The 25,723-nt window shown below is 50.7% G+C and overlaps 1 protein-coding gene across 2 annotated transcripts in view; it reads left to right on the top strand.

Moving 5' to 3' along the window:
- HIVEP3 (HIVEP zinc finger 3) overlaps positions 1-25,723 on the top strand; it is a 470,759-nt gene that overhangs the window by 291,505 nt on the left and 153,531 nt on the right. For both annotated transcript variants that reach the window (XM_075997106.1, XM_012735840.2), the window contains one exon: positions 12,598-12,678. The gene's annotated coding sequence lies outside the window, so the exon portion shown is untranslated. The remainder of the gene's footprint in view (positions 1-12,597; positions 12,679-25,723) is intronic.

Genomic DNA, 25,723 nt, shown 5'->3' with positions numbered 1-25,723 from the left:
TTCCAGAGCTCAGCACGACAGGCCAGGCGTCAAATAACAGACAGCAAAGTTCCTAATGCTCAGAGGCAGTCAAAACACAGCATGGGCTGCACAGCAGGTAGTGAGGTCCCTGTCACTGGAGAGTTCAGCTAGAGGCAGCACATCCGGGGGCAGGATGTGGTGGGGAGGATTGGAATACTGGGTTACAAATTGAATAAACTCTGGTCTTGATCTATGGTTCTGTAATGGAAATCATAATACTAAAATCACCATATAGTTTTGCAGAACCTTGAGCACCAATGATTATCCTCATTTGCATAAAAAAGTTAACTTGCCCAGGGTCACTTAGCTGACTCTGAATGCAGGGTTCTACACGCCCCATTATTCTTCAAGCTCACTTTCCTGGCTGGCAGCTGCACGGAAGAACATTGACTGAGCAGCGACCGAGTGTGACTCTCTGTGCCGAAACCCAAGTGGGTGCTCAGAGACCTGCAGAAGCCAGAGACAGCTCTCTGAGAGCTGACAGTCTTGTCCAGGGACCAACAGCAGACCCAGAAAGAGAAAACGAGTGTTCTCGGGCCAGAGGGAGCCCCGAGGAGCGAGTGATGCTCTGGGCTGGGGGCCCAGAGCGGGGTGGGAGGGGCAGATGCAAGAGGAGAGGCTGCCCGCTCCTCCCAGCGCACTGGGGCCCAGGCTGCTGCGAGCCTTTGATGTCTCCCTTCATTTCAGCCTCCTGGTGGCCCTGTGAGATCCACACAGCATCCAGTTTTGACAGATGCTCTGTTGAACTTGTCAAGGTCACACAGAACAGAAGTGAAGGGACCACGTGTTTCTGACACCAAGACTTTCACACCAGTGGGGGCGGGGAGGGGTGGCGGAAGGAGGGGCATGCCTGCCCTGCCGTGTCTGGAGGGCCGAGGGTCTGGCTGTCGGGCTCTGTTGCCCGAGGTCAGTGTGGGAGACTTTCTGGCTAGGAGGTGATGGCTAAAAGGGCCTGGCTCCGCCCTCCAGCTCAGAAGAGCTGCCTGGTGCTTTCCCTGCTGGGGAGGAGGGAGGGAGGAATAGTGGCTATAGTCATTGTCACTGTCACATGCTGTGCAGAGGACCAGCTCTGGCCTGTGAAACAAGAGACCTGGGGTAGGTCCTGGCTCTGGTCCTGGTTCTTGGTGACCCCTGAGGCAGGTCAGCTCAGGGCATTGGTCTCCCCTTTTCACTCAGAAGGTCAGAAACTTCATGGTGCTGCCTGTCTCATGTGTTAAAGTTAATTTGTCATTGTCAGCATTGGCCCTGACCATCTACCTAAAATGTCAACCAGCCACAGGTGCCCATTGTCCCTTCACCCCACTTTGTTTTTCTTTGTAGCACCTGCACACCCCAACCTCTATACCTCTCCATTTGCCTGTTACTGTCTTTCGCTGCTGTGAGACCAGAAATCCCACAAAGGCAGGGAATGGCCTCTGTCCAGGGCTGCGACTCCAGCATCTGGACAGTGCTGGCACTCACAGTGCCGAGTGCACCTCTCAGGAATGGTGACCTACAGGAAGGGGGGCATGCCTCCCTCATGCTCCCAAGGCCCCGTCCATGCCTCCTCCCGGTGCTCATCACAGGGCGCTGGAACTGTGTCCAGCCTGTCTCCCTCACATGCTGTGAAGTCCCTGAGGCAGAGCACACAGCCCAGCCAGGAGCAGGTGCTTAATTACACTTTGGTGAAGCAGTAGGACAAAGCACTCTCCTCCCTGGCCTTGGTTTCCTCATTTGTGCCCCGAGAGGGTGGTTGCCCTAGAGGTTTGTTAAGCACCCTCCCCCAGTGACACTCTGGGTATGTGACCTGCTGGCTGGCATTTCTGCACCTGCACCTTGGTGCATTTGCCCCACTGTTTGTCACCCCAGTGCTCACCCTGACCTCCAAGGTTGGTCACCACTCAGAGCCTGCCTTCCCCTTGACGAGCAATTAGATCCCCAGAATAGCCCATTGTTCAGAGTCAGGTGCCTGGACCCTGTATTTATCTCCAGTGTGCCGAGTGTGCTCGGGTCCCTGCCAGGCACGTGGTGGGCATCGCTGGAACTGCTCAGGCTGCTCAGCTCCGAGAGTCTGTCTCTGGAATCAGGAGATGGCCAGCTCTGAGGGACAGCAAGAACTGGTGGGGAAAAGCATGAAAGGGAACTGACCTTCGCTGGGTGCCAGGCACTTGACAACTGCATTTTATATGTCCTCATGAAGGCCGTGCAGGATGGCTGTCATTAGCCCCATTTTACAGCTGGGTAGTTGAAGGCTCAACAAAGTTACCTTCCCGTGGGACTGCCTCAAGCTCGGAGGGCTTCTAAGGGACAGAGCTGGGATGTGAACACAGGACCATCTGGCCCCAAGCCCAAGCGTGTTCTCTGTGCCCCTAGAGTCCCCTGGGCAGTGGTGATGGTCGGCCGCCATCAGCCCATGAAGCTGTAGCCCAGCAGCTGCCAGCGAGCAAGTGGGAACCGGTCCTGCGGATGCCGCCATGGGGTCTGCGCTGCAAATCAGCAGGCTCGACTTCTGGCCTCTTTCTGGCCTCCCCACACCCTCTGCCTGTTCTCTTGGGTCCTGTCCAGTCTCACCTCCTCTCAGAAGAAGCCTGAGTGCTGCTGAGTGAGAAATGCCAGGAATTTGAGACCAGCAATGGCCACAGGACAGGCGGGCACTAGAGGGCCATCGCAAGGAGAGGGAGGATGCAATCCAGGCCCACCACAGAGCAGAGTCCAGAGAAAAGGGCCAACACAGGCTGTCGGGGGGGGGGCATCATCTGGGCACTGCCACTTACCAGCCAAGTGACCTGTGGCAAGCTGGTTAATGTCTCTGGACTTCAGCTTTCTTTTCTGTAAAACGAGGATAGAGATCCTAACTACCTGACACGGCCCATTTTGGGGATTCAATGCAGTAACCCGTGTAGAATTCTTAGCTGAGCACTCGGCAGGCAGCGAGTGCTTACGAAGCCACCGCTAGCCTGCTGGTTGCCCTCGTGTTGTGACCACGGCTGCACGTGCCAGGAAGTGAGGCATCGGGCTGCGGGGGAGCTGCAGCAGGGCACTGGACCAGCCCCAGGAACAAGGTGTGTGCTTGACCTTGGGAACAAGACAGGGACAGGGTCTCTAGACACAGGGTGCACTATCAGGGCAAGAAAGCCTGGGCTGGGAGCTCTTTAGATACCCGCTCGTTTTAAGAGGGAGGGTTGGTCCGAGAGCTTGCAGGCAGGTGCAGGGGATTAGCTATTGGGAGAGATGAGGGACAGGAGGGTCAGACCCTCCTTCGGGCTTAGAGTTAGAGGCATGCCATGCAGCTCTCAGGAATCGTGTATCGTTTTACATGCTTGCCCTTTTGAAGCAGAACCATGGACTGTCCAAGCTGGCACGACCTTAGAGATGATGCTGATTGCCCTGGCCCACACAGCAGGTTAGCACACATTCTGCTCATCTCTGTGCCCATTTTCCTTTGGTCACATGAGGGTGGTATGCTGAATGACCTTTTGGGATCTTTCTAGCCCTGCAAATGACCCCTAGCGACTGTCCCTGGGGTTTGTTTCAGGTTAGGAGAGGGGGCTGGGAGCTCTGAAGTGCAAGTGTGCAGACGAGACACGCAGCAGGAGGAAATGCCCGGGTCCCTGGCTGATGCGCACACAATGGGGTGGAGGGCAGAGAGAGGGCCTGGTGCTGTCCCTTGCACTCAAGCAGGGCTGTCTCTCTGGCCACTAGGGTTGCTTGTGCACCACTGACTCATGCTGGCAAAGCTAGAACCCTCCCTGGGGCTCTCCCAGCTCCTGGTAGAAGCAGGTTCCCAACAGGAAGCCTCTGTGAGTCCCTGCCCTACCCTGGCACCTCCCTCCAATATCTAGCACCTGGGCCAAGCTTGGCCACAGCCATCAGAATCTTGGTGCCCGGCAGGGGCTGGGATTGGCCAGGTTGCTCTGAACTCTACATCTGGGGGCTGGGGGGACACTGAGCTGCAGCCTTCCCCCACCCCTGCTGCGTTGATGAGTCTACATAGCTGAGTGTGCTTCCTTCTGCCTCTGTTTCCCTGCCTAAGACTCCAGTTCTCTGCAGAAGTCAGAGCCCCACATGAACTCTAGACCCTGAGACCCTGGCAGGCTATGCCCGTTCCACCCAAACCCCACTGTGGGCTGGCTTCTGTTCTACATGCCCTCGAGCTGCTGGCGGGGTTCCTGCCCTAATACAAGAAAGGTTGCCAGGCAATGGCACTGTCTTTCTTCTGGCTTCCGAGATTGCCACTGCCTGGAGGCTACCTCTGCCCCACCCACAGGTGCCCTGCTTGGCTCCATCACCAGCCCGTCCCCCTCCCGTGGATGTTCCCTTCTCCAGGCTGCTTCCTGACATGGCGCCGAGGCAGCAAGCTGTGGGGCGCCCATTCCCAGCTGTGCAGTTCTGATTGAGTATTAGGCTGCAGGTAACAGAAACCCAACTACAAGGGGCTGAAACAATAGGGGTTTAACTTAGAAGGCTGGAGGCAGGGGAAGTTCCAAAGCTGGCTCACCAGCAGCCCAACGACATCAAGGATCCAGGCACCTTCCAGCTTTCCCTCCTCTGCCAGCCTCACCGCTGTGGCAGTAGCATCCTGCCCAAGGCCATAAGATGCCACAGTCCCAGAGGCCATATGCCATGTGGAGTTGCGTGGTGCAAAAAGGGACATCCTCCCCAAATTCTCTTTTTATTAGCAAAGAAACCCTTTCCCAGAAACCCTGAGAAAGACTTCCCTTAACTCCAAAATGGAAGTAATTGATCCCATTAGCCAGAATGAAGTCACATGAACCAGTCACTGGAAAATGGAATAAAATTACCATTGCCAATTAGACCATCATAATTTATCCCTGGGCCTGGGGAACGGCTTACCCTGATGCAAACAGGTGTCTGCCAGCAGAGAAGCAGGTGAATACACAGATGTTGGGTAGCTCCTAGAATTTAACTTGAACTTTTCCTGTTTGCATTTGGTGCTAGAGTTCTTGGTCACAGCCCTATGTGCCAAAGGAAGCCATTTGACTTCTTCCTTTCTGAATCCATTAGGGCTCTTTGGTGTAAGCAACAGATACTGACTTGAGATAACTTAAGCAAAAAGGGAGTATATCGGAGAGATAATGAGAATCTTACAGAATTGACAGGAAGGCTGGAGAACCAGGCTCAGAAAAGGATCTGGGGTCCCTCCAGGGACCAGAAAACAGGAATTAATCAGTAGCAGTCTTATCATGGCCTCTGAGATGGGAGAATGAGCTCCCAGGGTCAGGGGCCTGGCAGTAGTATGCAGTATGCCTGGCTCAGGCTCTGCCCTCCCCATGGCTGCAGGAAAGCAGGAAGCCTTGACTTGCTGTCCATGAGACCAGGAGAGTGGATTGCCCTGGATGCAATCAGAATGTCATCACAGAAGTAGGAAGAAAGGATACTGAGTGGACAAATGCCACCACCAGGTAGCACATGACCCTTGACCCAAAGACACAACAGAGATGGCGTGGTACACCTTCCTCACGTGGAGGTAAAAGATGCACAACCTCAACACCATGGGACTAGCCACTTGGAGCAAGGACATGGGAGCACTCTCTGGCAGGTCCCCACAAAGGCAGTCCCCATTACTGATGTCGCCCTGATAGGGCAGAGGATTCTATCAAATCCTTCTATTCATAGAAGCTCCCCGTGCACTCACCTGGGGAGTGGCTGCTCCTGGCTTCTCCAAGTTGCTCTAGAAATTCTAACATAGTCATCTCTTCACTGACTATAGGCAACTGAGGTCAACCCCAGAACATCCCTGAGTCTTTCTTCAAAGCTGCGAGAATCGAAGGCCTCCCCCTGGCAGGGCAGAGTTTGGGCTTGGCCGGGTCTATTGCTGCAAAGGGCAAAGTGTTATTGAGCTCCCGTTGTGGGACAGGTAGGGTGCTAAGCACTCGGCATACAGTTGTTTATTTAATTCTACCAACAACTCTATCATATGTCTATCCTTTTCCTTTTCTACCGATGAAGAACTGAAGTCTAGAAAGAGCTTTTCCTATGGACAAAGCTAGTAAGTACAGAGCAGGACTGGAATCGGACCCAGAGCCCGCTCTTGGTCACTTCACCCTATGGCCCCACACCTGCTCCAACAGGCTTGTCATTCCCCCCTCTTGGAAGGGGAATGGGTCTGTGACCCTGCTTCACACGTCTGCCCTTTAGCATCATCCACCCAGCACAGAGACGTGGGCTGTAGCCCTGCGCCTGTAAGAGCCTCCAAACTGTTCCAGAAAATGCTAAGTCCTTTCTCGTCCCCACCTAAGCCTTTCCATAAGGCAAAGTCATGAGCTGAGCTTTTTAATTTTTACCATGAAATCTTGTCTTTGCTCTGTAGTTCTGGCTTCTGGAAGACATGGCCCTGCCTTCTGTGGGCAGCAGAGCAGCCTGTGCCCCCAACCTGGCAAAAGATCAGGGACTCCATGGGGGCGCTGGGGGTGGCCCGATGCAGTGGACCCAGAGGTCCCTCAGAACACCGTCAAGAGGCAGCCTTGGAGGGAGCTGAGGGGTGACTTGAGATGCACCCTACGCAGCTACCGCCAGAGCGCCTCACCCTTACTTCTTCTACTCACTGGTCTTCCGTGGAAGGTCTATGTTCTAAGAAAAGATTCTCTGGCTAAAATTCACTGGTCCAATGGATACATTGATGCTTTTTTCCATAAGATTCTGCAAGATTTTCCTTGATCTGAACTCCTACATCACCCTGGCCACCGGGAGAATTACCTTTACAGAACCACAGCTTAACATTCTTTCTTTGACATCACTGAGAGCCAATAAATAACCAGGAATAGCCATATATGTGGGTCACACCTCAGTACATCAGCAAAACAGTAGAGAAGGTTGTACATTGTGTTAATCAAAACCAACTTGAAACAAAGACCCTGGTAACTAATTCTTCTCAGAAATCTGGTCCAGGTCCCGGTTTCCTGATTCCTTCCTGCTGCCAAATGATAAAAATCGCCCAGTTTTATTCTTTGCTGTGGCCACTAGGATGCCCAGATCATATTCAGCTCGGCATCTGTCTTTGTAAAATGTGCATTTTTTCCATATATAGTACTTGGATATTTCCTACGAATTAGAGAATAGAGACAAGTACAAGAAAGCAAAAAAAAAAAAAAAAAAAAAAAAAAAAATTACACTGTACCCCCCCAAACTGTTAGTATTTTCATCTATCTGCTTTTGTTTATGTACAGTTTTCATGTGGCTTTATTCGTAGGGTTTTTTATTTTTATATATGGTGAAATCATCATGTATACAAAACTTTGCAGCTTGCCTTTCTCAACCTGATACCTAGAATACTTTCATGTTATCACATCATTCTTAAAGGACGTGTAATGTTCCATCAGTTAGATCAGAGGTAAGCAAATGTTTTTCTGTCCAGGGCCAGATAAGCAGATACTTTCAGCTTTTCAGGCCATACTGTTTCTGTCATAACTATTCGACTCTGCTGTTATAACACAAAAGCAACCACAGACAGTATATAAATGAATGGGCATGGTTGTGTTCCAATAAAACTTTATTTGTAAATATGGGCTACCAATAGGTTTTGGCATACAGCCTGTCAACCTTTAATATAGATGTACCTTAGTTTTCATTGTGTGTTAGCCCTTTCCATGTGTTAGCACCCAGATTGGCTGTCAGTATTTAATGTTTCAATATTATAACTAACACTGCATGGAGTTTACTTAGAATTTTTTTTCTTAGACTATATTCCTGAGAATTGGGATGACTGTGCCCAGAAGTGTGGATATTTATAAGGCAAAGTTCTTGATGCGTGCTGTGAAATTGCCTTTCAAAAGCACTCAGCCAATTTCCACTACCAGCAGCGATGTGAGAGCACCAGTTTCCCCAGGCCCTGCGAGCACTGGGCAGTGTCCTTCAAAACATTTTCTTCCCTGCTCCTTCTCATCTGGATTTTGCATGTGTCCAGTGTTTTGAGGCCTGGTCTGCACTTTTATCCTTTAATCTTCCTCACATCCTTTTTAGAGATAGGCAAGATATAAGCAAGAACATTCCTGGGTTTTATAGATCTGTCATGCTGGGGTCAAGTTCAAGGGGTAGCAGGATGTAAGGAGATACAGAGTCCTGAAGATCCCGTGTGGGTGGCATGGCCAGCAGGGCTGAGAGCTGTTCTTCTCTGCTGAGTGAGGGACTGCGGGGTGGACACCGGCTGGAACCTCCAGAGCCTGCGTTGTGTGGGCCACGCTGGAGTGGGGAGGTGACAGTGTCTTGGAGGGAGAGGAACAACATGGTGGGAAGGGAAGAAAGTGGGTTTGGGGGTCAGATGGATGTCAGCTCTGTGTGTGAGCCTGGGCAGGTTCTCTTGCCTGTTTGAATTGCCTGTTTTGTCATCAATAAAGGGCATAAAAAGGTCAACTGCACAGGGTGGTCATGAGGGTTCAATGTGATCCTTTACACCAGAACTCCGCACAGTGCCTGGCACGTAGGACTTAATGTGTCTTTGTTAAGTTGGATTGCTTTGAATACTAGAGTCATAGGAGTGATGGGAAGTAGATAATATGAATATTTTAAAAACACAGTATGGGTCCAGTGCCCACATAGTGGGCTCTCAAAAAGTAATTGACGGATGAATGAATGAATGGAACTTTGAAGTCCAGCAGCTCCAGCTCTGTGCCTTGTTAGTTAGATGGTCTTGGACAGTGCAGCTTGCATCACAGAGACCTACTCTCTGCAAAATGGGTCTAATGAGCAAGGATATTCACAGGTGCTCACAGCATGGTTGGCTAAATGGTTTGCCCAGGGTCTCACAGCTGGTACGTGGTGTGATCAGGGGACCAAGGGCTCATGATGAGGATTAGATGAGACAAGGAATTAAAGCTTCTGGCTCAGTGCATGTGTGTTCCTTCCCGTAAGCAGGACAGTCTGCCATGCCAGCCTCAAGGTCTTGGTGGGGGAAGTGCAGGAAGGGTCTGCAGCCACCGCAGGAACTGGACTGACTCAGAGGCAGCTGCACGCTGCTGTTGGCTGCTGGCACTGGCACTTGGGGGGAACTCTCCAAGTGGATTCTCTGGAGACTGCCCTTCCCTGGGGGCCACTTCCCAAGCAGCTGTCTCACCTCCACAGAGCCTAGTCTATGCTGGAGCCAAGTAGAAAATTTGCCTTTTTGTAGCAGCCTTTTGGCCTATAGAGTGAAACCCAGGCTACACTAACAAGCTTGTCCCTGGTAAAGGGACCTAAAGCCCACATGAGGGAGAGTGGGATGGGAACAGTGCTTAGCACAGAATGAGTTGGCCCGTTGGATGAGCTCTATCAGGGTGACCTGCTGTTGATCCCACTAAGCTCATTGTTACTATGGCTATGGACCAGGGTGAGGTGAAGGAGGCTCTACCTCCTCCATGTGACCTTTAGTCCACCCAACATCCCTTCAAGGTAGGTGTGAGTATCCCTATTTTACAGATAGAGACACTGAGGCAAGTACAAGGAGGTGAAGACACAATTAGCGAGTGATGAAACAACAGAGCGAGGACTTGAATTTAAGTATCTGATTCTGGAACCTGTGCTCCTAACTATGAGTCACATTTACTGCCAGTCAGTGGACAGAGCTTTGAGCCCCAGAATGACCAATTTCCTCCCACCTGGATCTGACCGTGAGCGAGGAACCGGGGGACCCTGGATTCCTTGGGGCCAGGGCTTCAACCATTCTTCACCCTGCTCATCAGTATTTGAAACATAGATGTTTAGCTCTTTACAGGGAATGTTTCATCTGTTCAACTATCCAATAAATGTTTATTGAGGATTTTCCATGCATCAGCCTTATGCCAGGTGCAGGAGATGAATTACAAATAATAATAACTGCAGCTACCCCTTCCTATGTGCTGGGTACTATTCTAGACATCTTGCATGGATTGGCTCATTTAATCCTCATAGCAACCCCATAGATAGCTAACTATTATTGTCCTTTCTCTGTAGATGAAGACATTAGGTCCCACAGCCATTAAGTGTCAGAGCCAGGATTTGAACCCGGGTAGTCTGGGGATCAGAGTTCATACATTTAACTGCCCCAACCCTGTTGTGGCTCTCCTAGTTCCTACTCTCATGGAACTTAGAGTCTTTCTTTTCCAACAGGCATGTTAAAATAACATCAACAATAATTCAATTCAGTTTTATTTGCTGAGAAGCAAACTGGGCAGTGAGAATTGAGAATGAATGATCCTAGATTTGGCAAATGCATGACATCACAGGACCAACAAGTCAAGGCCATGAACGGAACCTTGGTCCATTTTCTGCTACGGCCTCTGCTGCTGTGTGCCCTTTGATAAATCTTGTCACCTCTCTGAGCCTCCATTTCTTTATTTACAAAATGGATTATCTGTATCATACCTATTCTATCTGCCTCCAGAAATTTCTGTGGAGACTAAAGGTGGTGGCAAATGGAAACATCCTGTTTCAAAACAGGATAAAAAACAGGATTAAAATACCAGGCAAGGGCAAGGGTTTGTTATTCGACCAAAGTGAAAATTTAGTGTCAGTTCAGTGAATAAATGAATGAATGAATGAATGATCTAGCAGACCTGCAGCTTGGCTTCTGGGTGACAGCGACTCCCTGCAGGAGATCCGTTGGGTTTTTCATGGTCCCAACAAGGCCCCACGCTCCTGGCCCTTGAGTGCGTTTGTGCCTCATTGGTGTGAGCCTCCAAGACTGTTTTAGCAGTCACTCACCAATGTCTGCTGGGAGGCAGGCCCTGTGCTGGCTCTGCAGGGAGAAGAGATGCATCTGGAATTGCCTATGTCCTCGGGGACCCACAGGCGGGGAGGAGAAATGTGCCAATAATAATGTTGATAATCACAACAACAACGTAAACAATAATGACCATCAATTACTGAGCCTTTCCCCGTGTGGGAGGGTGGGCGGCGGTTTTATGTCTGTTATTTCATTTAATCATTACACCAGTTCTGTGAATTACTGAAACGATGGTTGGTTCCTATTTTACATATGGGGAGATAGATTCAGGCAAGGTAAGTAACTTACCCAAGTGCATACAACACAAATTTATGGAGGCAGATGGAATAGGTATAATACTGACGATCCATTTTGTAAATAAAGAAATGGAGGCTCAGAGAGGTGACAAGATTTACCAAAGGGCACACAGCAGCCGAGGCCATAGCAGAAAATGGACCTAGGTTCCGTTCATGACCTTGACTTGCTGGTCCTGTGATGACATGTGACGTTATAGAGCTGGGCGTGAACCTGAGGACTCAGATGTGGATACCAGTAACTCTGTTAGAAGGTAGAACTGCTGTGTACCCTAATGGGGGCAAGGGCGGGGTCAGAAAGAGAAGGGAAATAGAATGGTGGTGGCGATGACGATGATGGTGCTGCAGCTGCTGTTGGTAGTAATGAATATGATATTTACGAAGCTGGTGATGAAAATGGTGGTGATGATGCGAATCCTCAGGTGCACATTTGTTGAGCTTCTGCTTTGTGCCAGGCCCCGACCTAGGTGCTTTCTACTGTCTCATTTCATCCTCATACAATTGTAGAGTGTCAGGATTCCCAGCTCCATTGCACTCATGAGGACTCTGAGCCGCAGAAAGCCCGGATGGCCTGCCCAAGGGCACACGCCCAGTCTGCCCGGGCTTCCGCTTGAGAGTGCCTCCCTGCAGAGCTGCGGCTCCTGCCCATGCCAGGGCCCCTGCCCTCTGGGCCACAGCGCCGGGCATCCCAGAAATACTCCACAAATCTCTGCTACATGGACATTGAGTGACTAGATCCCCAAGGGCTCAACGCCTTAAGCCCAAGGGACATAAATAACATGTCACAAATGAGTATGTGTGTAATCATTATTAAAATCGATGTAGTGGTGCTATGATTACTAAAATAAAAATTAATCATAAAGCATTTTGTTCATTGTAACTGTTACATTGTTTATTTTCTCAATGAGAAGACACTAGGTATACAGCTACCATTAGGAGCTCTGAGAAACAATTGCACACAGAAAGCGGTCCTTGTGCTGAGGATGGTAGGGGCATTCTGCCTTCCTAGAGCATGCAGTCAAAGTGCTTAGCCCGGTGTCTGGCACAGAGATCACTTGGGGAAGGGAGGAGCCCACCAGGCTGCGGGCAGGGAGCCCGTGGCATTCTGACATTCTTCCTGGGTCTACATGTGCCTTTCTTACTGGATCTGAGCTGCCATTCTCAGGGATTTCCTCTCCTTAAGGCCTGACACCAGCATCTAACAGCTTTCCCGAATGGCTCTTGAATGCTTGCATGAATTAATGACTAATGAAAGGAACAAGGAGTGGATTCCAAGGCACAGTGCTCCGGGAGCCTGTGAGGGGTGTTTTCCCCGAGGAGTGCTTGCAAGTGAGAGTCCCCCAGGCCTGAGAGCAAGACCAGCGTGCCTGTGGCACCGGCAGGCGCAGGTGCCTGGCGACTTTCAGCTCTGTGAGGAGGGTTTCGAGGCTGCGGAGGCATCCCCAGGGGCCCGGTTTTGACCCCGAGATAACCACGTTGGAGAAGGGCGGCGGCTGGGGCCTCACTCCCAGCAAGGCTGTGCTCACCATTTTTGGATGCATTTTTCAAACTCAGATGAAAGTTGACAGATGGCAGTGGTATAATATTCTCACTTTCTACTTCCCACAGGCCTCCCTCCAACACAGTCCTCCAAGCTCTTAGAAATCTCTGACACATCTCAAGCATGAGACCACGGCTGGCTTTTGGCAGGTAAGCTCTCCCCATTCCCCCACCCCACAGGACACAGAGCCATTTGCCCACATCCCAAAGGCCACCGGTCTGCCTTTCTTGCCCAGGACAGTCTCAAGCAAGGGCCTTCCTTTCTGGGTTTCTGCTTCCTCATCTGCAAAGAGAGAGAGCGGGACTCAGCGAACTGGGCTCCGGTCAAGGCCATGGGGTGTGACAAGGGGCTGTGGGGACGGTACTGCAGCTGTGAGCTGATTCCTTAGGGCTCAGTCTCCTGTGTGACCACTCCCTGGACCTCACATCCCTAGAGCACCTGGGCCGGGCTGTGTGCGCCGTATGTGTGTGTATGTGTGCACTGGGGGAGGGACCAGTATCCCTTCTAGCTAACTCTGCTTGAAGTCAAACTCAGCACAGGCCATCACCAGACCCACGCCTGCCCTCCCATGGCCTGCTCATCTGGGTACCATGTATTGCCTGTTGTGCTCTATCCTCTGGGTGGGGCGCTGAGGCACAGAGAGGAGCGAATCATGGCACTGCCGTCCAGGGAAGGGGATGGATGTGTGGATGGCCACAGTGCAGCAAAACCTGTGAAGGCAGGAGGGGTCCATTCCGTCTGGGTTTGGTTGTGGGAGTGGTTCAGTGGGTGACACTTGAACTGGGCTTTGAAGCATGAGTAGGAGCTCACCAGGTGAAACATGGAAGAAGGGTATTCTGGGCTGAAGGAACAGGAAGTGCAAAGATGGGGTGGCTGGGACATAGGGCCCAAGAAGATGGGTGCAGGATTCTGAATGTCAAACCAAGGAGCTCAGGTTGAGTCCTAAGTGGAAGGAAGGAAGGCAGTCAGCTCTGTGGTTCTGACAGGCCTGGGGGTGGGCTAAGAGCTGAGAGGAGGTGCTCTTGGTAGAACCTCATTGGGGGGCCAGGAGAGGGGGCCCAGACTCTCACAGGCTCAGGGGCCCATCAGGTCTCCAGATGCGGAGAATCCTCAGGCACTCTGGGGTCTGTCCAGGATTGGGCCGCCGCTCTGCTGCAGGGCTGCTTGGCTCCCTGTCTCTGCCCCCACCTGGCCCTCCCTGCGTGGAAGAATCGTCTTCCATGCAACTGTGGAAGGAGGGGACAGAGAGCAGGAGGTGAGCACCCAGCGAGGGAAGCATCATCTGTGTCATCTGCATTTCTGGCCGTCCCCTCCCCGTCACTGGCATCACCGCCTGAGCTCCGCCTACCCCCCACACCCCCATGGAAAAATCGTCTTCCACAAAACCAGCCCCTGGTGCCGAAAAGGTTGGGGACCACTACTATGAGGATGTAAGGATTCAGCACTGCTCCTAAGGCCTCTCCAGCCCTCTCCTCTCCGCTGACTCGTAGCAAGTTTGCTCTGGCCCTAAAGTGGTTTCCATGTGCTAGGTAATATTTTGCAGTTTTATAGTTTTCTCTCTTGGTAGAACTCAGAACACTCTCGCATCTGTTGTCTCACGGGAGGGTAGAAAGAGTAGGCCCTAGGGCCAGACCCTGCCTTGCCCCTCCTTCGGGAGCACTGTGACCTGCCTCAGCCTCGGGGTCTCTGTCTATAAGATAGCTGCCTGCTGCGGGGGTCCAGAGTCAAGTGCACGAGCTGGAGGAGAGACCAGCGCGCTGCCCGTCACATGCTCAGCACTTAGTCTGCACTCCTCTGCCAACTCACGTCCCTGTGAAGGAGCAAGTGGCTCGTAGCAGGCAGTGGTGGCCTAGAAGGACCAGTGAGTTGTGGGTTCAGCAGGTGGCATGAGCAGTTGGCTGAGGTGTCTTGCAGGAAGTCAGCCCAACGGACTTGCCTTGCCTTTGAAGAGTCCATTCAGCAGAACCTTCCTGACGGCTCCTCTGCTCCAGGCACTGGGGAACCCCAGGGGCCCAGGTGAGAACAACAGGGTCCCTTCTCCAGAAGAGACATGTAGGCAAAGGAACAGCCACACTGGGCAAGAGTAGCAGCAGAGGCCCATGTAGGAAACAGGGGAAGTGCAGAAGACAGGAGCTACATTCGGGGGCAGTGATGGGGACGGCACGTGGAGGGGCCATGCGGGCTGGCACGGGGGGTAGTGGGGCTTTGTCAGATCAGCAGGACTATGGAAAGGGAGCGGAGGGGTTCCAGGCACAGGGGCTGGCGTGGGCAAAGGCGTGGCCTGGGAAACACCCTGGTGTGCAGGGACATCAGTTGTTGGCATTCATAATGACTTCCCTAGAGCTCCCTGTCTTGGAGAAGCACCCATGGAAGCCTAGCACCCAGGCCCCTCCACAGCTCAGACCGCATCAGGAGGGTCATACCCAGGGCTCACAGTTTAAGAGGAACATCTACGAGCTCTGTGATAAGGCCAGATGTGCAGCCTCTGATCCTCTAAGGCAGTGGGCGGGCTTCTAAGACTTTTCTTGGTTGGGGTTGAGGGCACCTGTTACCTGTGAGTTCCGAAGTAATCCTGGAGGGGTTGCAGCATTCATGCCAGGTGCCGGGATAGAGATGAATGAAACTCAGTCCCTGCCTAGGTACAGAGAAGGAGGGGCCTCAAATACCTGCAGCATGAACCACCGATGCCCTCGTGGAGGGGTGTCCAGAGTGCCATGGGACTGTGGAGAGGGGTGCCGCCAGGGTGGGGAGGGGGCAATGCACCATAAGGAGGGAGCAGTTGCGACATGCCAGGCACTGTTCTAAGAGCTTTATATAGATTTGCACTCTACCTGCGCAGCAACTCTATGAGGCAGGTACTGCTCTCATCCCCTTATACAGGTGAGAACTGAGGCACAGAGAGGGTGTGTAACTGGCCCAAGCACACACAGCTAGGATGTGGCTCCATCAGGTTGAACCCAGGCAGTCTGGCCACAGAGTCCATGCTTGAATGACCCTGGGTAGCCTCTCTCTAAGCACTAGAGGCACCTACTATGTCCGTCTTGCTCTAGCACATAATAGGCACTTAAAAATTTGTTCACCAACAAGAATGCAGAAATGCATGGAAGAATTGGGCCCTGGAAGAGTTGGAGCAGCAAATGGGGATGGGGTGGGCACTCAGGCAGAGGGAGAGGCTGAAGCAAAGGCCTCAGGTGGGGACACCTGGGTGCTATGGGGCACTGCCAGGCCTGGAGACTGGAAGAGTGCGGGGAGCCAGACAGGGGAGAGTTTAAATGCCAGCCCCTCTAGCCAACCCTCCCTGTCCCAAAGACCTGGCATCTGTCAGCCTCCCCCCAGCCTGCCCCACCTCAGGAAAGGAAGGACACCATGCCCTTTGTGCCCCTACGTCACGATTTGTCACCTGTTCCCTCAAAGACTCCCATGGGCAGATCTGACAAGAGACCACAAGCCCTGCAGAGGTAGAGAAGGTATTAGCGGAGAGGGGCTCACTCCTGCTCTGTGAATGTTTGAGACTTCAAGGAGCAGGGTGCTTTTGTTGTTTTTGTTTTGTGCTTCTTTCAAAGACCCTTGCTTTTCTTCAAGCTCCATGAGCTGCAGACGCAAAGCCAGGGTTGGGATTCAGCTCCAAGGCTCAGTGAAAGGCAGTTTCTTAGCTTCCTAAACAGACATTTTGCTTCTGAAGCCTCAGTTTCCTCCATAAAATGAGGGGTTGGAGAATGTCAATTATTGACACCATAGAAATATATTTACACACACACATATATACTTCCTGCCTCTAAGCATACACAATTTAATCATTTTATATATCTAATATAAATATGGAACTTATAGCATCTTTTATTGTGTTCTGTTCTGATTACAAAAGTCATTCATACTTACTGAGAACATTTTGAAAAGTACGGGAAAAGAAAAAAATTCACCCACTATTCCACATCCGTGACTGAGACATTTAGCAAATTCTTCTCCCACCTTTTTTCTATGCACTGGATTTTTTTAAAAATATATATTTGGGATTATACTCTGCATTCTATTTGTTAACTCAAGCTGGGCTACTGAACCAGGCTGCTGGGCAGGGCCGTCTGTCCCTGTGCCCGGGAGGAACCGGAGGCAGCAGCTGCCACAGCTGCCGGGCGCCCCCTCCCCTCTCCTGCCCGGGCGGCTGCTCGGAGGCCTCTGCCCTTCGGATGTTCTGCATCTCTGGCGGGTGCACATTTGACACTAATTTTAGCTTGGCCTCTCGGGCCCGCCGGCCTTGGGGCCTGCACATAATGGACGCCTTATGTAGACAGCTGCCAGCGGTGCAGGAAAAAGCGTCCCACCTTAAAATGTTCCTCGTCGCCCGCCAGCACTCTGCTCTCGGAGAACAAGCCGGCTCCCTGTTCCTTCTCCCACCAGGAAGAGGCCGTTGTTGACGTTCATGGCCCAGCAGGCTGCGCCCGGCGGGCAGGTGGCCCACCAAGCACAAGGGAGATTGCTTCTCTGGATGGGGTCGTGTTTTTACAGGACAGGCTTGGATTTGAGCTGGAACATCTGAGAGAGACTTCCCGAGAAATTGCAGGGCTGCGGGACATCAGAAATGTCCTCAGGTGTGGGGCACCGAGCCTCCCCGAGCTTTACCTGAATGCCACACGTGTGCCAAGTATGTGCCCATGTGCAATGCCATTCGCCATCCCATTTGATACAAAAATATTAGGTGGCAGTGTGCCCATTTTACAGGCGACAGAACTGAGGCTGAGATGGGGAAGTTGTTTGCTGGAGGTCACATAGCAAGTCATTGGCAGGGACTTGAACGTGAACGTGGGTCTCTCTCACTCCCAGTCCAGGGCTCTTTCCTGTATGAATGCTGGGAAGCGGCACAGCTGGGTCCATCCGTCTGCTCTGTGTTTCTGTCTGTTTGGTATTATTTATCCAAAACAGAAATAATTTAATTTTCACCTGAAACATAATACATGTTTATTGAAAATAGATGTAGGAGTTGGTCTGCTTCTAAAGCACAAATCTAATCATGGCAGAGTCTTGCTTCAAAATGTAGAGCTCTCCCTTTGCCTCACCGGACATCCAGCCTCCGTAGCCTGCTGCCTGCAGACCCCTGCGTCCGGGCCCCCCAGCACTTAGATATCTCTATTGTGGCACTCGGGAAGGGTTGGGGATTTTCTATATGATCACCTCTTGACCAGAGTGGAGCTTAAAGAGGCAGGAGACCGGTAGTCACCATGTCTGTGGGGCCTGGGCCAGGCACAGCGTCAAACCCAGTAAATATATTGGCCACCAACCCATGGTCCTTAATAGTAACCTGAGCTTTAGACCAGGCTTAGAAATAAGCCCAGGCCTGCACAGCCGCTGCCAGCCCAACAAGGAAGTGGCTGCCTGGCTGCGCTCCCAGGAGGGGCATGCAGGGCAAAAGCCGTGACCCTGGGCAGGCCGAGAGGAGGACCTTGGAAGGGCACCCCCAGATGTGTGCTGGAAACCAACACCCACCCCCATGGCAAGCCTCCCACCTCCCTACTCCCCAGTCCCATGGCGACAAGGAAGCCTGTGTGACATGTCCCCTGCCCCGACAGTGACTCTTTGACCCCAGTCTGGTGCTGTTTAGGAATAATTCGTAGGAGCATCATCACAAGCTACTCTGGGTGGAGGAAGTCTTCTAGGGACAATCTGGGCTTCCTGAAAGCAGGACCCTCGCTCTGTGACTCTGAGTGGGACTCTTCTCTGGGCCACAGCCCCCAGCCTCCCAGTCTCTACTGCTCTGGATGCTATTATGGGAGAGGCAAGGTCTTCAAAGTCCCACAGTCTTGGCTGCAGCTAGTCCTACCACATACTAGGGGCTCCAACTTTCTGAGACTTAGTGTCCTCATTTGCAAAATGAGACTAGCGATTCTAGCTTTCAGGGTGTTGTATCTTGCAGAAAAGTGCTTTTCAAAAAGTCTAACACAGTGACAGGCACATTTTCCTTCTTCCTAAAGCCTCTTTAGGCATTGGGAGCTTCCCTGAGAAATGCCCTGGCTGCTTGGTGAGGGTGGGTCGCTGGGGAGAGGGGTTGGGGCATGTTGCACATTGTACATGGCCTAGCACCGCACCACTTCTCTGACTCTCACCTGTCCTTGGGGATTTAGCCAAGGACAAATCTTGTGTTTTCTAATGAAAGCCCATAGAAAAGAGGATTTTTGTCATAGATTCATTTCATTTCACTATCAGCTTTCCAGAAGGGTGTCTTTCATTCATCCATACTACAAATATCTCCAGAGACCCAAATACCTGCAAGGTATGGTAGGAGATACACAAACAGTCCATTTAGGGACCCTGCCTTCGAGGAGCTCACTGTCTAAGCAGTAATTGCAGTTCCGGATGAAAAAGCAAGATGCAGCATGGGAAAGGCCAAGGGTTGGGGGAGGGAGTGATCATGTCCTACAGCGCCGATTTGAAAAAGTTCCATAAAGGTGGAAATGAGCCACCTTTAATTCACTCTAATGAATTAGGAAGCAGAGAGGGAAAAGAGTCCATTCTCTAAAGAAATAACAGCATAAAATAGCCAGGCACAGTGGCTTCCACCTGTAATACTAGCACTCTGAGAGGCCAAGGTGGGAGGACTGCTTGAGGTCAGGAGTTCGAGACCAGCCTGAGCAAGAGTGAGATCAAGTCTCTACTAAAAATAGAAAAAAAAAATAGCCAGGCATGGTGGTGTACACCTGTAGTCCCAGCTACTCAGGAGGCTGAAGCAGGAGGTTTGCTTGAGCCCAGGGGTTTGAGGTTGCTGTGAGCTACGATGATGCCATGGCACTCTAGCCACAGTGACAGAGTGAGACTCTGTCTCAAAAAAAAAAAAAGCATAAAATAATCAAGAAGAAACTTAAGAAGTTTCTTATTAACTGGTCTATAAGTGAAATAGGATATCAATAAAAATTCCAGCAAAATTTTTTCATAAAATAATTACAAAGTACATTTTGAAAAATAAACATAGATGAATGGCTAGAAAAAAATTGGTGTTGGTATAGAAATAGGCCTGTGAGTCAAGGAGCAGACAGCTCAGAAGTAGACATCAGTGTATGCAAGGGCATAGCAGTGAGAATTAGAGATGGAAAGAAAAACAACTCCTAGCATGGTATAAAGACAGCCAGCTAGCATTTGGGGGTCGCGGGGAAAAATAAAACTGGCTCTGTTCCTTGGTTCTTGTGCCAAAATAAATCCCAAGGTGATCAAAAAACATGACACCACAAAGGTACTAAAAGAAAGGAGCCGTGGCCGGCAGTCAAAGCATGTGCACTAGAGAATCCAAGTGTACCAAGAACGAGAACACTTGGGGAGATGCAGAGTGGGAAATGGGAACACGTGAGCACTGCTAATGAGTTGTGAATTAATACCCATTCCCTCTAGGGGAGATGTAACAGTATGTACCAATACTTTCAAATGTGCCCCCCTTCAACTCCGTGGTCCAGTTCTAAACAGGTATCCTAAGGAAACAATCAAAAAGCACCCAGGAGTGTGTGTGTGTGTGTGTGTGTGTGTGTGTGTGTGTGTGTGTGTGTGTGTGTGTGTGTGTTAAGAAGGCAGCAGAGCACATTAAGTGTGGAATCTGAAATCAGAGAGACCCTGTTTTAAGCTGCGTGACTTTGGAAAATGTACTTAACATTTCTAAGCATCCAAGTCCTCATCTGCGAAGTGGGCGTAATAATAATACCACCGTCATAGGCTTGTTGTCGAACTTAAATGAGATAATGCTTATAAAATTCTTAGCAGAGGGCTGGGCCCACAGTAAGTGCTGAACAAATGTCAGCTCTTTCATTGTTACCAATAAGGATGTCCATAACAGTATTGTTTATGATAGTGAATAATAGGAAACAACCCAATTGCCCATCAATAGGCAGCTGCTGGTCAATGATTGAAGAAAAGTGCAAGGTGGTGCCGCCATCTGCAGACCTGTATTTATGGACATGGAGAGGTGCCTTTGACATAGTAATGTGTGAGCTTTTTAAAGTGTCAAAAGAGTATGGAAGGTCCATTCCAAATTACATAGAAGTATACATCCATGCATCTAGAAAGATGTTGATTCTTGTTATTCATAGTAACTGTGTTCTTCTATAAAGTCTTCATAAACACTGAATTACCGAATACTGAACCATTGCTCTTGGGAGAACCACAGCATTGGTCACCTTGTGACCAACACGACCCTGGTCACAGCATTTTTGTCAACTAATCAATACATAACCTTGTTTTATGTGCATTTCTATTTAAAGACACCTTATTTAACATAGATTGTTGATTCATTAATACTGAACTCGGGCCAAGTGCATTATAACTCATGTCTGAAACAAAGCTTATCCAACACGGGTATTTCCTCTGGAAGGCACAGCACAGCTCTTGTGCTTGAAAACATTAGATAGCACTGCAGCACTACATTTGGGGGCTGTGTTAAAAAGCAAAATCACCGAACAAAAAGCACAAAAATGCAAAAAATGTGTCACTACCTAGTCTGCAAAAAGGTCTTTACAGGATGGGAGGTGAAACAGGAAGGCAGAGTATCGTCTTGTTTGACCTCATCTGGGCACACAGACATCAGGCAACTCAAAATTTTCCCCAATCTGAGCATTCACAAATGATTATGAAAATGAGTATGGACTTTGGGATTACAAAGAAATTTTATCAAGTACATAAATTTGCGCATACAGAATTTTTGAATAATGAGGACTGACCGTATCAAAAATACGCTGTTTTCGTACATTCTGGCTGCTATAACAAAATACCATAAAGCGTGTGGTTTATCAACAAAAGAAATTTATTTCTTACAGTTCTGGAGGCTGGGAAGTCCAAGATCAAGGCAGACTCAGTGTCTGATGAGGGTCCACTGTCTGACTCATAAATGTCACCTTCTTGGTAGAGAGGCTGAGAGGTCTCTCTTGGGCCTCTTTTATAAGGGTGCTAATCCCACTCACAAAGTTCTGCCCCCAGAATCTAATCACCTCTCAAAGGCCCCACCTCCTAATACTATCACTTTGAGAGGTAGGATTTCAACATGTGAATTTTGGAGGGACTCAAACATTCAGACCATAGGAGATGATCATGTTAATGGTAGTTATCTGAGAGTCAGGATTTAAGGGACCTTTTTCCCCATTCTTCTTTATACTGATAATACTTAAACATTTTAGAGTGGACACATGTGACATAATCAGTCAAAGCAATAAAGCTATTTTTAATTTGGAAAGAAAACTTGTCACTGATGGCACTCCGTTGTCAAGATAAAAATCCAGACTCATTAGAATAATGAAAAGTTAACACTTTTATATGTTGCTTACTATGTGCCATGCAGACTTCTAAGCCCTTTACATATATTAACTCATGTACTTCTCATCAAAAAACTTCGTGAGATTGGGCCTATTATTATCTCCATTTTATGAGTGAAAAGATGGAGACAAAGAGAGGTCAGATAACTTGCCCAAGGTCACAGCCAGTAAGGGGCAGGTTCCACGTGTGAACCCGGGCAGTCTGGCTCCAGGTCCCATGCTTTCAACCGACGTTCTATGAGAGCCACTCAGTCCCTAGCCTGGCACAGGGCTCTGGAGGTGCCCAGGAGAACCTGACCAGGTCCCTGCCCTGAGGGACTTCCAGTCCAGGTTGGAGGCAGTGACGGCAGAACACCAGGCACTTGAGGCTCACAGAAGAGAAGGCCTTCCCAGCCCAGCCTGAGGACTCAGATGAGGCACTGCTAGCCCAGTCCTCAGTGACCCCACAGGCTGGCTTCTCTCTCTCTCTCTCTCTCTCTCTCTCTCTCTCTCTCTCTCTCTCTCTCTCTCTCTCTCTCTCTCTCTCTCTCTCTCTCTCCTCCTCGAGAGCACATGCTCCCCCCAGCACACCATAGGACCCCACACCCAACCCTCCCCCTGCCTGGGGCCTGCCACGCCTTCTCAGATTTCCTGGGACATCTACTCACTCCCCAAGGCTCAGCTGAAAAGTCCTTTTTCTCCAGCCAGCAGGAAGAAGCAAGGGCCCCTTCCTCTGACCTCCCCAACACCCTGATCGCCTGCTCTCTTGGAATTTCATGGCTGTTGTCCCTCTACTCACTCATCCACCCACCTTCCCATGCCCATGAGTTTGTGTCAGGGATCTGTGTGTCCGCAGCACCCAATACATTGCTCATACATACCATCTCTCAGTGAAAAGTGTGTTCAATGAATAAATAGATGGACAAGCAATGGCAATACCTAAGATTCCGAGACCCCCAGAGACCTTGGCCAGCTGGATTGCAGCAGAGTGGTTGCTGAGGGCTGCCCGGGCTCCGGAGGACTCTGGAGGGCTGAGATGTCTGACCACAGGGTGTGGGAGGCGGGGCAGAGCCATCGCGGCTGCAAGACCAACATCAGCCGGGGTGTTGCTTCTGCGGCTTCTGAAAAGCCCTCACCCGGGTGGGAGAGACTAAGAAAGGTCCCATTCAACTTCTCTTGGCACTTCCAAGGGAAAGGATGGGGTTTGCTTTGGTCGGGCCAGGGACATCTTTTCTAAAATAGCTTCATGCATATTCAACTGCTCCCTGAAATAGTCGGGTGGCTATTTTAAGCAGCTTCTACTCAGATGCCCACACATAATGGCATCTACCTTGAGCACGTAAACCAGTAGGAAGCAAAGAAAAGGGGACAGGAGGACAATGTCGGGAGCCTTTGGGTGGCTTCCGACCACCCCTCCCCCACCCTGGGTGTGTTTTTCTTCTCAGGGACTCTCTTACATGAAATTGAAAGTCATGGTTACCATGACAACTTGCAGGAGGAGATTTCCCATCCTGTGACCTTACCCACCCAGAGCCCAGTGCAAAGGCACCAAGGCAGCTGTCACTTGAGACACAGCCTCCATACACACAAGTCAGTCACTTTACTCCTGAGAGAATCCCTCAGCACCCATGTCCTTGTGGTTTGCACACAATGCTAACAGGTTCCCAGCAGCTTAGAAGTGGAGGCCGTGGGAGGGCAGTGAAAGGCAGGACCCCAACAGCAGGGCGTTGAGGTTACAACAGACAGTCCCGCTGGAAGGGCAAAGAGAGAACAATTCTGCAAAGGCGACATTTATCAACAAACATGTCCTGGAACATCAGTATGTGTCCTGTGCTGTTCCCCAGGGAAACAAAGGCGAATAGGACTCAGTTCATGAAGGGAACAGGTAAATACATACTTTAAAGTGTATTTATCTAAGTTCTAACTTTGTTTCCCCCAAAAGGTTCAGAAAAGTGTGCTACAATGTACTGAGCGCTGGGGCTGGAAACACAGTGTGACGCGTGCTGGGGTGAGGGTGGGGACGCGAGGTTCACACGGGAAGGAAACGGTCTCTCCGAGGAGCTGGGAGGCGAGGCTTGAGAGGCAGATAAGAGCTTTCTTGTGAGACAAGCGGGTGGCGGGCTGTGTTCCAGGTGGCAGGCATGCCACCTGCAAAGGAACAGAGGTGGGAAACAGCAGGCTGTCTGGGGAACTCCCGGCACAGGGTGGCTGGGGCAGGGCGCTGAGGAAGAGGCAGAACGATCAGAGGAGACGTGGGGGACCCGGGGCCACACCTCTGGGGTCCTGGAGGCTCTGTCCTGTGAGCAGAGCTCTCTGGGGTCCTTGCGTGTTTGGCCAGACTCCTACTCACCCCGGGTCATCTGAAGTTCTCCCTGCGTTACGACACGGAGCAGTGACTGGAGAAAGAACGTGACATTACGGTAGAAGTTCCGCAGTGGGAAGTGTGATCATGCGAATGCGTTCGCGGGGCATTCCACTTTCTCAGGAGATGCATCAAAACCTTTAAATGATCCGGAAGGTTGGAAACCTGGACCTAGAGGAGGGGTGTGGAGGGACTGACACAAGGACCCTGGGCCTCGGCCAGTGCAGCTGTGTGACAAGAAAAAGCAGTCACTTATATTTTATGTGTCTGAATTTGTGTTCATCCTGTTAGCCCACTGCCAGCCAGGAGAAGTTCTGCTTTGTTCAGTACACCCTGAGGAAGGGAGGAGGGTAGGATTTGATGCCTTCTAGAAAGACAGTCACTCAGGGGCGGGGCGAGAGCTACAGATGGAGCCCAGGGAGATGTGCTTGGCGATCCAGAAGACGCCTGCCGAGCAAAGCCCGACCACGTGTTCCTCCCAGTTGGCTTCTTGGAAGGCTCCGGAAACCACCAGCAAGGATCCTAGTGCCTGGAGGAAGCCACATCTTTCTGTTCCGTTCATCCCTTGTTGTTCCTCCTTCTGCATGAAGCCTCCTTATTCTTCATTTGTTCATTCATTCATTCATTTATCTGGCGCCATGGTGGGGAAGTCGTTAGCATAGATCATGATTTCCTCACCGAATTCTCAGGGACCTGCGAAACCCCTGGAAGTGTAAGAAAATGAGTGCACATCCCATGTTCATTCCCGTAGAGGTAGCTCATGGCTGTGAGCAGATTCTCAAAGGGGCAGGTGACCCAAAAAAGGTTAAAAACCACTGATAGAGATGGGAATTGTTTTACTTTAAAACAAATGATTTCACCTTTTGGTAGACAGGGGAGGGAGCGCCAGGTGAAATTCCAGTTCTGCGCCGAGCGGTCCCAGAGGCTGAGGTGGCACCAAGGACGCTGCCATCGCCTCCGGGCATCACTGCGCGCCCGGCATGCACGCCGCAGCCGAGCCGTGAGCACCGGGGAGGGGAGCGGCACCCACACCACACACAGACTGCTCGGGTTCTCTCGCTTTCCAGCTAGTCCCTCTGTGGGGCCTCCTCCCAGCCTGTCCGCAGCAGGTGTGCGGGGCCGTCCTGGTTGGGAGAGAGGGAGAGAGCTGGAGGAAATCTGAGAAAGGAGAGAGCACGTGGCTGGACTTGCAGAGGTCTTGGTGCTGAATGAGGCTTTGAATCAGCTGTAAAAGTCAGGTTGCGTCGCCTTGGCGGGGGAGCCTCCCGTGGCTTCCTGTCTCCAAGTAGAAGCCACGATTCTTGCAAATGCCTTCATTGGCCACCATGAACGCCTCGCACCCCTTATCCTCTGGCCTCCATGCTGTTCCACAAACTCTAGCCTCAGGGCCTTTCACTTGCTGTTTCCTCTGACAACATGGTTCAATCCTTGACTTCCTTGAGGTTTTTACTTAAATGTCACCTCAGTGAAGCCTTCTCTAGCCCCTTGTTTATAATAGCAACACTTCCTACTGCCACCACCCCCATTCCCTGTCCCCTTTTTCTGCCTTGCCTTTCTTTTTTTTTTTTTTTTTTTTTT

The sequence above is a fragment of the Microcebus murinus genome, chromosome 2 (assembly GCF_040939455.1).
Source record: "Microcebus murinus isolate Inina chromosome 2, M.murinus_Inina_mat1.0, whole genome shotgun sequence".
Taxonomy (NCBI): Eukaryota; Metazoa; Chordata; class Mammalia; order Primates; family Cheirogaleidae; genus Microcebus; species Microcebus murinus.
The sequence above is the reverse complement of the archived record's forward strand: the minus strand, read 5'-3'. Positions and strand labels throughout refer to the sequence as shown.